This window comes from Malus sylvestris, chromosome 4 (assembly GCF_916048215.2).
Source record: "Malus sylvestris chromosome 4, drMalSylv7.2, whole genome shotgun sequence".
Classification (NCBI taxonomy): Eukaryota; Viridiplantae; Streptophyta; class Magnoliopsida; order Rosales; family Rosaceae; genus Malus; species Malus sylvestris.
In genome coordinates, this window is record NC_062263.1 from 1,330,305 (window position 1) to 1,342,351 (window position 12,047).

General features: G+C 36.1%; 2 protein-coding genes and 1 long non-coding RNA gene across 23 annotated transcripts in view; 2 read left to right on the forward strand and 1 right to left on the reverse strand.

Moving 5' to 3' along the window:
- Positions 1–12,047, reverse strand: part of LOC126618669 (putative pentatricopeptide repeat-containing protein At1g12700, mitochondrial) — an 87,080-nt gene that overhangs the window by 54,262 nt on the left and 20,771 nt on the right. The gene's annotated exons all lie outside the window — the stretch shown is intronic.
- LOC126618684 (uncharacterized) overlaps positions 1–12,047 on the forward strand; it is a 42,023-nt gene that overhangs the window by 24,700 nt on the left and 5,276 nt on the right. The gene's annotated exons all lie outside the window — the stretch shown is intronic.
- LOC126618666 (TMV resistance protein N-like) overlaps positions 1–12,047 on the forward strand; it is a 39,207-nt gene that overhangs the window by 21,884 nt on the left and 5,276 nt on the right. For 3 of the 9 annotated variants that reach the window (XM_050286793.1, XM_050286794.1, XM_050286797.1), the window contains exons 1-2: positions 8,618–9,035; positions 11,956–11,983. The exons of 2 other annotated variants lie outside the window; for them this stretch is intronic. The gene's annotated coding sequence lies outside the window, so the exon portion shown is untranslated. Of the gene's footprint in view, positions 1–8,617; positions 9,036–9,123; positions 9,176–9,343; positions 9,647–11,025; positions 11,545–11,955; positions 11,984–12,047 lie in introns of those variants that run through there. 4 more of the 9 variants (XM_050286792.1, XM_050286791.1, XM_050286796.1 and 1 more) reach the window with 4 other exon arrangements.

Sequence of the window (12,047 nt, forward strand, 5' to 3'; positions counted from 1 at the left end):
CATAATGGAGAGAAGAAAATCCCACTCTACACGATCATAAGCCTTTTCCATGTCCAACTTAATGGCCATTCCTTTCTGCATATCTTTGCTTTGATGATTCAAGGAGTGAAAGATCTCGTGTACCACCAGAATATTGTCCTGAATTTGCTTCCCAGCAACAAAAGTAGATTGATTTTCGCCAATCACCTTCGGCATTATCTTTTTGAGTCTGTTGGTGATCACCTTTGCCAGGATCTTGTAGATAACATTGCAGAGGGCAATAGGTCTAAATTGTGTCATATTCTTTGGACATTTAACCTTGGGAATAAGTACTAAATTTGTGTGGTTTAAATTCCTCAGCATATTTCCAGAGTGCCAAAAAGCTTTGATGACCTTCACCACATCCTCTCCCACTGTCGTCCAGTGATCTTTATAGAAACATCCAAAGAATCCATCAGGGCCCGGGGCTCTTTCGGAGGGAATTTGAAACGCCGCCTCTTTTATTTCCTCATCAGTGATAGGTGCCACTAGGTCACGATTGTCCTCCGGTGACACCCTGGTCTCCATACAGTCTTCTACATCCCTGATTTGGCTAGGCCTGCAAGACTGAAATAAACTTGTAAAATAAGAATTGGCAATATCACAGATATCTTTGTCACAGTTATGCCACTTCCCGTTGGAGTCCTCTATACCCTTTATCTGGTTGTATCTCATTCTTTTCAAAGTTTGAGCATGAAATTTTTTTGTATTTTTATCTCCCTCTCGTAGCCACTGAACTCTTGATTTAGCTTTCCAGTAGGCTTCTTCGTTTCTAAGGGCAGACCGAAGATATCTTTCTTTCAGTTTGACCTCCTCAGAGGCAAATTGATTAAACGTGTATGCCCTCCTGATCTCATCTTTCAACTTATCAATGGCTTTTTTTTGAATTTCTACCCCTGCCTTGATACCACACCTTAAGCCTCTTCCTGAGCATTTTTTATTTTTCACAGATCCGGAAAGCATGGGAACCACCAAGATTACCTTCTCATTCATGTGCCACAAGCTCCCGGCATTCCTCCAGTTTGCTCCACCAGGCATCATACGAGAACTTTCTTCCTCTCCGCGCTTTTAGCTTTTCAGTGGAGAGAAAAAGCATGGCATGATCCGATCCTTCTAGCATCAAATGTCTGATTGTAGTGTCCAGATAGATGTTATTCTAGCCCATCGTTGCTAGCCCCCGGTCAAGCCTTTGTTGGATAGGTAGGGACTCTCTGTTGTTTCTCCAAGTGAAGGGATATCCTTCGTATCCAAGGTCCATGAGTTCATTCCTGGCCACGAACTCCCTGAAGTCTCTCATACTGGAAGCTGGTCTGTAGTTTCCTCCTTCATTCTCTTCATTGCAAAGAATGTCGTTAAAATCTCCAATTAGAAGGCAGTAATCCAAATCCTGCTCAATTCTTTTCCCCAACCTCTTCCATTGTTCCTTGCTCTTCTTCTCATCCGTACTAGCATAGATAGCGAAGAGACGCCACTGTTTTATTTAAATTTTCATCCCATATCTTCACTTCAATCACAAACTCCTTAGACTTTAGCAAAGTAACCTGAGAACCATCTTTCCAGAATACACACAGTCCGCCACTGAGACATTGAGGCTCCACGACAAACATATATTCCAGGCCTAGACTCTTTTTCAAAACCTCATAGCAATGACTCTTGTTTTTTTGTTTCCAACAGTATCACTATATCAGGGGTGTGAAGCCGGTTTGATTCCAGCAAATTGTCAACTGTCAGGTCACCCCCGATACCCTGACAGTTCCAAGTGAGTAGCTTCATGGGGCATTGGAAGACCCCTTAAGGCTGGTCTCCTCCGCCTCTGCAAATAAGCTCCTTCTTTGTTTAGTGTTCCTCGGTTCTAAGCAGAGAACCGGCGTCGTGGATTCAATATCACGGAAAGCTCTTTTCCTACTTTTGCTTTCCTTTGTTACCGCTTCAATGATTTCCTCCAAATCGAATGGATCATCCTCAGTGTGCTTCCTGTTTCCTGCAGATTGTTCCCCATTAGTCGTGTCATCAGTCGTCAGCCCCCATTCCGTTACAACAAAAGCTCCCACTCCAACCGTATCAGGCTCGATATTTAGATCAAAACCCTGTTCATTTACTAGAAATGCCTCAGGTACAGGCATCGAAACTTCATGATCAGGGAGGTCGTGAAGGGTGATATGTTCAGCTCCAGGGCCTACGACTCCTCCCGGTCCAATGAGACCAGCGTCAAAAGCTAATTCTCTTGCTTCCCTGACAATTTCAGCCCCCTTCCTTTGGTTCCGGATCTTCATTTCTAGCTCTAGACGGTCATTCTTTTATTTGTTTGATGATCCTCTAGGCTTATTTGGGGAAATAGCTGTATCCATATCATCCTCATCTGCCTTGTCAGTGCAACCACTTTCACTATTAGCTCTAGATCCGAAATGTTGAACTTGTGTTCCTGCTCCAAAGGCTGTGGAGGAACGAGTTGATCGCCATCCCCCATCCCTGTCCTCGCTCTTCTCATCCTTCCACCTGTCAGAGCTTTTCCTCCCCCTATTTGATCCATGAGATACATTACGCTTACCTCTAGAGCTCAGCGGATTTCCTCGTAAGTCACATGTTGCGTCTAAACCCCGGAACGCAAACTCTTCATTCCTCTCTTCTGGGCTCCCTCCATCATCCCTGTTAGCATTCTGATTTTCATGGCATATCCTGGTAGCATGTCCCATCATTCCACAGGCCAGGCAATATTTGGGTAAAGCTTCATATTTGAAGTCAACCCATATCTTTCCATCGTCAGGAAAATTCACAAAAGTCCCACGCATAAGGGGTTCACGGACATTGAAATTGATTTTTGCCCTGAGAAATCTTCCAATACAATCCCTGCTTCCGGATTTATCCACCTTACAAACGATACCCATTAGTCCTCCAATATATTCTGCTACTGCCTGGGTCATACTTAACACCGGAACATTATGCATTTGGACCCAGAAGGTACCTTCGGATAAGGGTGCCCATCGATCCCTGCCATTTTCCGTTCGGTCCACCACCATGACTAGATCATTTTTGAAAGTCCATGGCAGATCTGCCTCCACCACTCTCAGTAGATCTCGTTGGCCGGCAAACCTGGCTAAAAATCTTCGATTCCCGATGTCTCGGATTGAGACTCCCTCGCGCTCCCTCCAGAGAGACATGAAGCGATATGTAAAAACCTCCCCATTGACCTCCTTAGATGTAAGAACTTCAGCAATCAAAGTATATTGGAGTCCAAGAATAGCGCCTTCCACGTCCTTCCTCTCTATTACGATGCCACCACGTTCTTTCTCCGACAACTTCAGCTTAGATCCAAATCTGGAGCCCAGCTCGTCCATCTCGTCCTTGTTGATACTTCCTACCATGCAGGAGACAAGGCCCTCCCCAGGCAAACCGCCTTGTGCCCCCTTCGTAACTAGATCTGGGAAGACCAAAACTTTCAGATCTACCCCAAATCACAGAGAGTCAGTCCAAACCCTGCACTCCCCCACCACACACTCCCTGAGTAATAGTCGGCTCGCTTGTTTCACTCACGGATGTAAGCCTTAGGGTTCTCCTAGATCTGAGAAGGAAAGCCCTGACTGAAGGATCCCTCCGTCAAAAGCGCGCCGCTCCGCGCACCGCACCCCTCCTTTCGAGGGACTTTTACCTATAATTGATGGTGTTGATGTTACAATGTGATTCATGATGATGAAAGAAAAGAAATAATAGTACAATAATAAAAAGGAGAGGTGCATCGACACCATCACAGAAATAATAGTAAAATATAATTAAAAAAAAAAAGAGAAATGGGGACAAATGTTTCTGGAGCCATGTGGAAGATAATGAGAGAAATTGCACTGTTTGAATGTGCAGGGTCAGGATTTCATTTTATTTACGAGACTCTCTTACTTTAGTCTAAAGTTAGGGGAGAACAATTACAAAAAAAAATAAAATTAATAGAAATGATTTGAAAACTTTAAGTTTTAATGATAAGAATAAAATAAAAGGTAAAGTAAATAGTATCAGGATTAATCTTTTAACGTAAAAATATACTTTTTCTTTAAAATAAAAATTATTGCAGATTTTTCGTTAAAACACTTTTACAAAAAAAAATGAACTAAGCTTATTTACAAAGTCATTTACAGTCTTCGTGTAAACAATAAAGACTTCAATTATCAGGCTTAAAGTCTTCATGTGCACAGGCTTAAAGTCATTTACAGTGTTTGTGTCCGAATTTCCCTTTATTTACGAGACTGCCACTATCATGTCTCTTTCTCACTTCTCTATTATTTCTGCAGGGAAAAAGACAAAGTTTATGGAATGGTTCATGGCATCTGAAAAGAAGGAATATAATATTGGAAGTTTTAACGAAAAGTTTATAGTACTATTTATTTTAACGAAAAATCACATTTTTACATTAAAAAGTCAAACTTGGTACTATTCACTTTACCCTTTATTTTGTCCATATCGTTAAAACTCAAAGTTTTCAAGCCAATTTCATTAGTTTTCCTTATAATCTTATATAGAAAGCCGCTGGGCTGGTCAACAGTGTTGCACAGTGCAGCACTTTTTTTTTTACCAATTTACCCTTGCACAATTTGAAATATGATTTTGGGTAGGTTTTGAATTTTTTTTGGCAGAGGGGCATTTTCGTCCAATTATGTTGTCGAAGCCAGTGACACCAAAGTTTTGTCCTCATGTGCACTGTTCACTGTTCACTTCTTTATATTTAAACACGTTCAAAACATCATAAGAAGCGTGTAATGCAGGTTATAAAAAAGGTATTTCACATGCGAATAATAATGTGATTAAATGAATTGTCAAATGGATTTTTTTTAAACAAACGATATTATCTACACTAAAAGGGAGGAGGTGAGCTTGGCCTCACAATGACTAGCAATAATGTGATTCAATCAATTGTTTATTAAATATTATTTTCTCTATTATGTCAAATGATCAATTTTTTCTTTATAAAAAAGGTTTTTCGCACACGGATAATAATGTGATTAAATTAATTATCAAATAATTTTTTTTACCAAATAATATTATCTACACTAAGCAGAGAGGGTGAGCTTAGCCTCAAAATGAGCTAACAATAATGTGATTCAATCAATTGTTTATTAAATATTATTTTCTCTATTCCTGATGTAAATTCTATAAAAATCGATTTTATTATGTGAATTCAGCTACTTTAATTGGTTTATGAGGGGTTTCTTCTAGCATGATTTAAAATTATTCATTTACTTCAAATATTTAAATTTTCTTTTGTCAATTTACGTATATAAATACATTTAAAATGTGTAAGTCGCACATAACACGCCGTGATTCAAAAAATGTCTTCTGCACGCGCGTGAAGGCTAGTAATAATAAAAAGGAAAACTAATGAAAAGGGCTTGAAAACTTTAAGTTTTAACGATAAGGACAAAATAAAAGGGAAAGTGAATAGTACCAGGATTGATTTTTTAGTGTAAAAATATGATTTTTCGTTAAAGTGAACAGTACCAGGAGTTTTTGTTAAAGTTCTCGTAATAAAAATGATGATGAATCTAAAAAGGTGAAAGAAAAAATAATAAAAGGGAACAGGTGCATCGGCACCATCACAGAAACAATAGTAAAATATAATATATAAAAAAAAAAGAGAAATGTTTCTGGAGCCATGTGGAAGATAATGAGAGAAATTGCACCGTAAGAGTGTGCAGGTTCCGAATTTCATTTTATTTACGAGACTCTCTTACAAACAAGATCAGTGTTCCTTCATATCCAATGGGGAATAGCAGGCTAACCATTTCTGTATGTAAATAGACATTTGATAATGTTCTTTGTATAAATTGTATAATATCCAAGAACATAGTCTATTGTGTTTAGTATTGTTTTGTGATGGGTATTTGTACAGTGAAAAACATTGGGATTAAAAACTTAATGTATAAGTTGTGAATAAATTGCATTGGTTGCATTAGCGTTCGGAAATCAATTTTTGACTCGAACATTGTTTATGAAGATTGCAGTTCCATAATCTTTCATATAATTTTCAATCTCGCAGCAACGTGCATATACAAATTCTAGTTCTAAACTATTGGTGCACTAATTATTGCGCCACTTGGATGCTTCGGTGAATTGTTTGTGTAGGTTAGTCCTTGTTGAGATTAAATTGCTTGGTAGTGGTAATGATAAAATCAAGCTAAATAGGTCTTGGACTTTTAATAGTTACATATTAATAACTCAATCAGTTGATTTGTCACATATGATCGAAAAGACAATTCTAAATCTTAGGTAATCTCTAATAGTGAAGAACTATACTTTTAACCCTCTATGAATTTTTTTTATGAAAAAAAAAACGATATTTGTTAAAACTAAAAACCTGTAGTACAACCATTATCAATACAATCGAAATTAAGGCCATCTCCAACCGAAGGGTCCAGAGGGTCAGATGGCCGAAAATAGCCCTAAAACCGTCTCCAACCGAGGGCTAGGCCAGAGGGCTCTGGAATCTGGGAGGGCCCCACGGGATCGGAGAGGGCTGGAGGGCTGGCTATTTTTTTTTTAATGTTTCCTATTGCTGTCGGTTAAAACCGACAGCATTAAAGAGCTTTTTTTTTTTAAATAGTTCTACTATTAGTGTCGGTTATAACCGACACTAATAGTTTGAAATGTTTTTGAATGTAACGGCTAGTAGCCGTTGGATTATTAGGCCTCTTTTTTTTTTTAATTTATTTTTTTAATGAATTTAAACTTCTTTTTTTTTTAATGAATTTAAACTTCTTTTTTTCCCTTTTTTTTTTCCTTTTCATATGAATCAAATTTTTTTTCATATTTTTTTTCCTATAACTTCTATTTCACAAAATTTGTTTCATATTTTTTTTCAATTCTATTTTTTTCGTATAACTTCCTAGGCCATTTATATAACATTAAATTGTAGTTTTTAAATAATAAATTATGTTTGGCCCTATGACCCTTTGACCCTCGGTTGAAGACGGTTTTTTGTGACAGGGCTAAAACGAGCCCTTTGGCCCTCTGGCCCTCGGTTGGAGACGGAGTCAAATATGGCCCTATACTGTTCATTAAAATATTAATATCTTGGCCGAATGACATTGAGTGCAATAGAAGGTAAGCCATAATCCTAAATATGAGGATTCTCAATCGTCATCTCTCCATGATTTTATAGTTTGAAATTCATTTGTTTTTTATTTTTTCTTGGAATTATAAAAAAATACCCAATAAAAAGTGTTAGGAAATTTCTCAAAAGAAATTGCTGACTGAAAAAATTCGCAATTTTGTATGTAAAGGTAAAGCACTTGAAGGGAGGCATGTGCCCCTTTGTCGACTTTATTGAAATAAACTGTCGTCAACTAACTTAAAATATTTGCAACTTTGTACATAAAACACGTAAAGGAGCCCTCATCCTTTAAAGATATATATTATACTTTTGCGACTGTTGGTCTCTCACTCATCTTTTACTTTTCTGGCGGAGATCCTCCTCTAAAGATATGTATTATAACCTTTTATTCCGTTTGAAATCGCATGGCTTATGCAAAGAAATTGCTGAGCAATTTCATCCTTTACAATTTTTTATGTTTTTTTTTTTGGTCTAATCTCTAATGATGTTTCTCAATCGTCGTTCGTGTGTTTATTTTATTGAAATAAGCCTTACAGAAAATGCTTTGGACAAATATTTATTTTACAAAAAATAAACTAACCTTATTTACAAAGTCTTCATGTAAACAGTGAAGACTTCAATTGCTTTATACTATTATGAATAGGGAAGTCTTTGGAGTAGGTAATATTGTGATTTGCAGTTTATTTGATTACTACGTGGTATCTGTCAATTGCTTTATACTATTTTTGCTTTCCTTAACATCATAATCCACAGTGCTTTTTCTGAACAATTCTTGCTTTGTATTCCACTCACTTTACCCTTGGAGCAAGTGGAACTTCTTTTCTTTTAAAAATAAAAGGAAGCCGAAAGGTGGAAAAGTTGGAGGGGACAATTGGTGCAAGTTGTTTGAAAAAAATATGGAAAAGAAAAGAGCACTTGCCTTTGTGGCTTTGAAAAGTGTGTGTGTTTTGTCGACCCGCTCTTGGAGCACTTGCCTGGTGCCTTCTCATTGAGTATTGAAGCATTAAAACACAGGTTTTTGTGTTTTGTCGACGTAATTGATGGTGTTTATATTACACTGTGATTCATTAAGTATCGGCACCATCACAGAAATAATAGTAAAATATAATTAAAAAAAAAAGAGAAATGGGGACAAATGTATCTGGAGCCATGTGGAAGATATTGAGAGAAATCGCACTGTATGAATATGCAGGGTCGAATTTCATTTTATTTACTAGACTCTCTTACTTTAGTCTAAAGTTGGGGGAGAACAATTAAAAAAAAAATAATGAAAATGATTTGAAAACTTTAAATTTTAATTATAAGAATAAAATAAATAATAAAATAATAAAATAAAAATTATATTTTTATAAAATTTTTAATATAAAAATATAATTTTTAATTAAAATAAATAGCGCGAACCTTTTTTAAAACATCCATACAAAAATAAACTAAACTTATTTTCATTTACAAAGTCTTCGCGTAAACAGTAAAGACTTCAATTATTAGGCTTAAAAGTCTTCATGTGCACGCTTTCCATGCCCTAGTTCTTTCCCTCTTTTTTTTCTCTCTTACTCTCTCTCTGTACCCGTCAAATCCCTCATCCCACCCTTTTCTCACTCCCTCACCGATTCTCTCTCGCCATTCTCAGTCTTGCCAGCCGCAAACCCCTTGACATCGCATATACCAGCTGAGACCGTCGTCGTCGTCGTCACCGTATGAACAAATCTATGATCAGAAATCAGAGATGAGAGCCCCATGACCGTCGCCTGCACCTCCGTCTCAGAAAAGTGAGGCAAAATCTCGCGAGATTCAAGCTGCACACGAGCGGATCGAAAGGCCGAACCTCCGATCTTGCTGAAGAACCGTGAATTTGGTCCCAATTCGAAGGAAATTTTAAGCCCAGAAAAGCCTTGGTTTCACAGTAAAAACCCTGAAACTTGAGGTACGAAAATTTCAAAATTTTTGATGGTTTTGATTTATTTTCAGTGTTAATTTCTGATTAAATTATTATTTTTGATAAACCAATTCAGAATCTGATCTGGTTTTACCTCGATTCCAGAGTAAAAACCTTGAATCTTGAAGGTATAAAAATTTCAATTTTTTTATTTATTTTCAGTGGTACTCTCTGATTAATATTATTCTGGGCTTTGTAGAAATGCACCTCCCATGTAAGTGATTTAATTTTTGCTTTTCGAATTTCTACTTTTCATGCATATTTATGAATATGTAGATGATTTGTGGGTAATTTTTGTTTTTTACTTAATCTCCAATTCAAAGTGAAGGATGTTGAATTTTGTTATCATTTTTAAATTCAAGAAAGGCAGCCTGTGCTGCCTCTTCCGTTCTGATTTGAATAAGATTTCTCAAGCGGCTATAATTTCATGGCAGGTTGGTTTAAAGAAGTTCCAAAATTTGGGATCGTTTGGGATATTTTGAGGTTTTTCTGTCCCTCACAAATCTTGGCTCGCGAAAAAACCCGAAGCAGTTTAAGCTTCTTCAGCTTTTTGATTTGGATTGAAGATGATTTTTAGCCAAAAAGGCTAATGTTTTGTGGTAAGTTCTTTGAATCCTGGATCTGGGAGTCCCCCCCCAAGCTGTGGGATTTGTTTTCTTCAATTTTAAAATATTACAATTGAATTCTTTGTTTGGTTAAAAATTTAATCAGATTCTGTATGGGTTCTGATGAGGCACTGAATTGGGTTTGAGAGTTTTGATATTATGAGAGAGGTAGGGAGTATATAGGGAGAAAAGGCATTTACGATAACTTTACTTTAGTATATGTAGATTTAATATTACAATTTAGTATAAATTTATATATTATCTTCTTAGGTTCTTCAAGCTTTTAGCTTCTTAGAACATCATTTCTGAAAAGGAACTTGGTGGAGGTAATACTGAATTTAATAGAGTTGGGTGTTTTGCATCCATTGAGCAAATTTTACAAACACTGAATTTAAAAATTGAATATACAAATAAAGGTCAAATTCATTATTAGTTCTCTTAACTTCTGTTGAATAGATTTATACTATTGTAGGTTTAATGAATATTATTTTTAGTTGATAATTAATTGATGATTTTGAAGTGTGTAATATCTTTTGAAATGTATATAAAAACCTAGCTGCTTATCTTACCGATCTTGTCGACTCATCTATCCTTCGTTCAGGATTATATTTAATTGATTTAGGTTAAATGCATCTTATTCATGCAGTTAGGCTCATTCAAGTCCTAAAAGCATTGTCAATTAACTTAATAGAAATTGTTCGGAAATTTCTCAAAAGAAATTGTTCATCAATTGATGAAAAAATTTGCAATTTTGTTTGTAAAGGTAAAGCACTTGAAGGGATGCCTCATCTGATGTGCCCCTTTGTCGACTTTATTGAAAGAAATTGTCGTCAACTAACTTAAAATATACGTAAATTCGTACGAAAAACGTGTAAAGGAGCCCTCATCCCATGTGCACCATATTTTACTTTTGTGACTGTTCGTCTCTCGCTCATCTTTTACATTTCTGACGGAGATTCTTTTTATTCAGTCTGATGCGGCTTCGGAAGTGGATTGTTTGCCTTCTATTTCCGTACTTTTTCCATCTCTTTTTGTTTTGTATCTTTTTGTTTTGTATAGTCACGGTTAACTTACGTGAACATTTTATATTTTTTTAATTATTTTTATAAAAATCAATATAAAATGTTGATGTGGCTCAATCTTGATGGTACAAACAAGAAGGGATAGGAAAAGTATGGATATGAGAAGACAGACAATCCATCTCCTATGTTTCTGCAACGAAATTGCTCATCCTTTACATTTTTTATGTTGTTTTTTTTTGGTCTAATCTCTGATGATTTTTCTCAGTCGTCGTTTGTGTGTTTATTTTCTCAGTCGATATTTATTTTACAAAAAATAAGCTAACCTTATTTACAAAGTCTTCATGTAAACAGTAGACTTCAATTATCAGGCTTAAAGTCTACAGTTCTGATTTGAAGAAAGGCAGTCTGTGCTTCCTCTTCGGTTCTGATTTGAAGAAGATTTCTCGAGCGGCTATAATTTCATGGCAGGTTGGTTTAAATCAGTTCCAAAATTTGGGATCGTTTGGGATATTTTTAGGTTTTTCTGTCCCTCACAAATCTTGGCTCTCTAAAAAAACCGAAGCAGTTTAAGCTTCTTCAGCTTTTTAATTTGGATTGAAGATGATTTTAGGCTAACAGGCTAATGTTTTGAATCCTGGATCTGGGAGTTCCCCCCCCCCCCCCCCCAAGTTGTGGATTTGTTTTCTTCAATTTTAAAATATTACAATTGAATTCTTTGTTTGGGTAAAAGTTTAATTAGATTCTGTATGGGTTCTGATGAGGCACTGAATTGGGTTTGAGAGTTTTGATTTTACGGGAGAGGTAGGGATTTGTGTTTAAACTTTTGAAGTACTTTTTTCGCAGATATAGCCTACAAATGTTGACCCAAAGGTTGGACATAATCATTACTTCCTATTACAATTATTAAAGTTAATTCAATTAACTAAAGTTGATTTGAATGTGATGATGTGATGGCAACTACTAACAACAAAACAACAATCTCCTTAGATTAAGGAGAAAGAACCAAAAGGTGAGGAAGAAAAGAAAGGAAAGGAGGAAAGAGAGCTCTGCACATGCAAATGTCAGAGAGCTCTCGGTGTACATGTAAAGCAAAAGTATACAATAATTCCAATAATATTTTTCTTCTAACACTGTTAAGCATATAGTTTTCAGTGATCTCTGGACAATCCCTACATATGCATTGTATTTGTATATTAGTTTCACTTAGTTTTAGTGATCTTTGCGAGAACTTTATTTATTTTCAGTGTTACTCTCTGATTAATATTATTCTGAGTTTTGCAGAATGCTATTCTTGCTGAGTACCTGCCGTGTAAGTGATTTATTTTTTGCTTTTCGAATTTCTTCTTTTCATGCATAATTATGAATATGTAGAT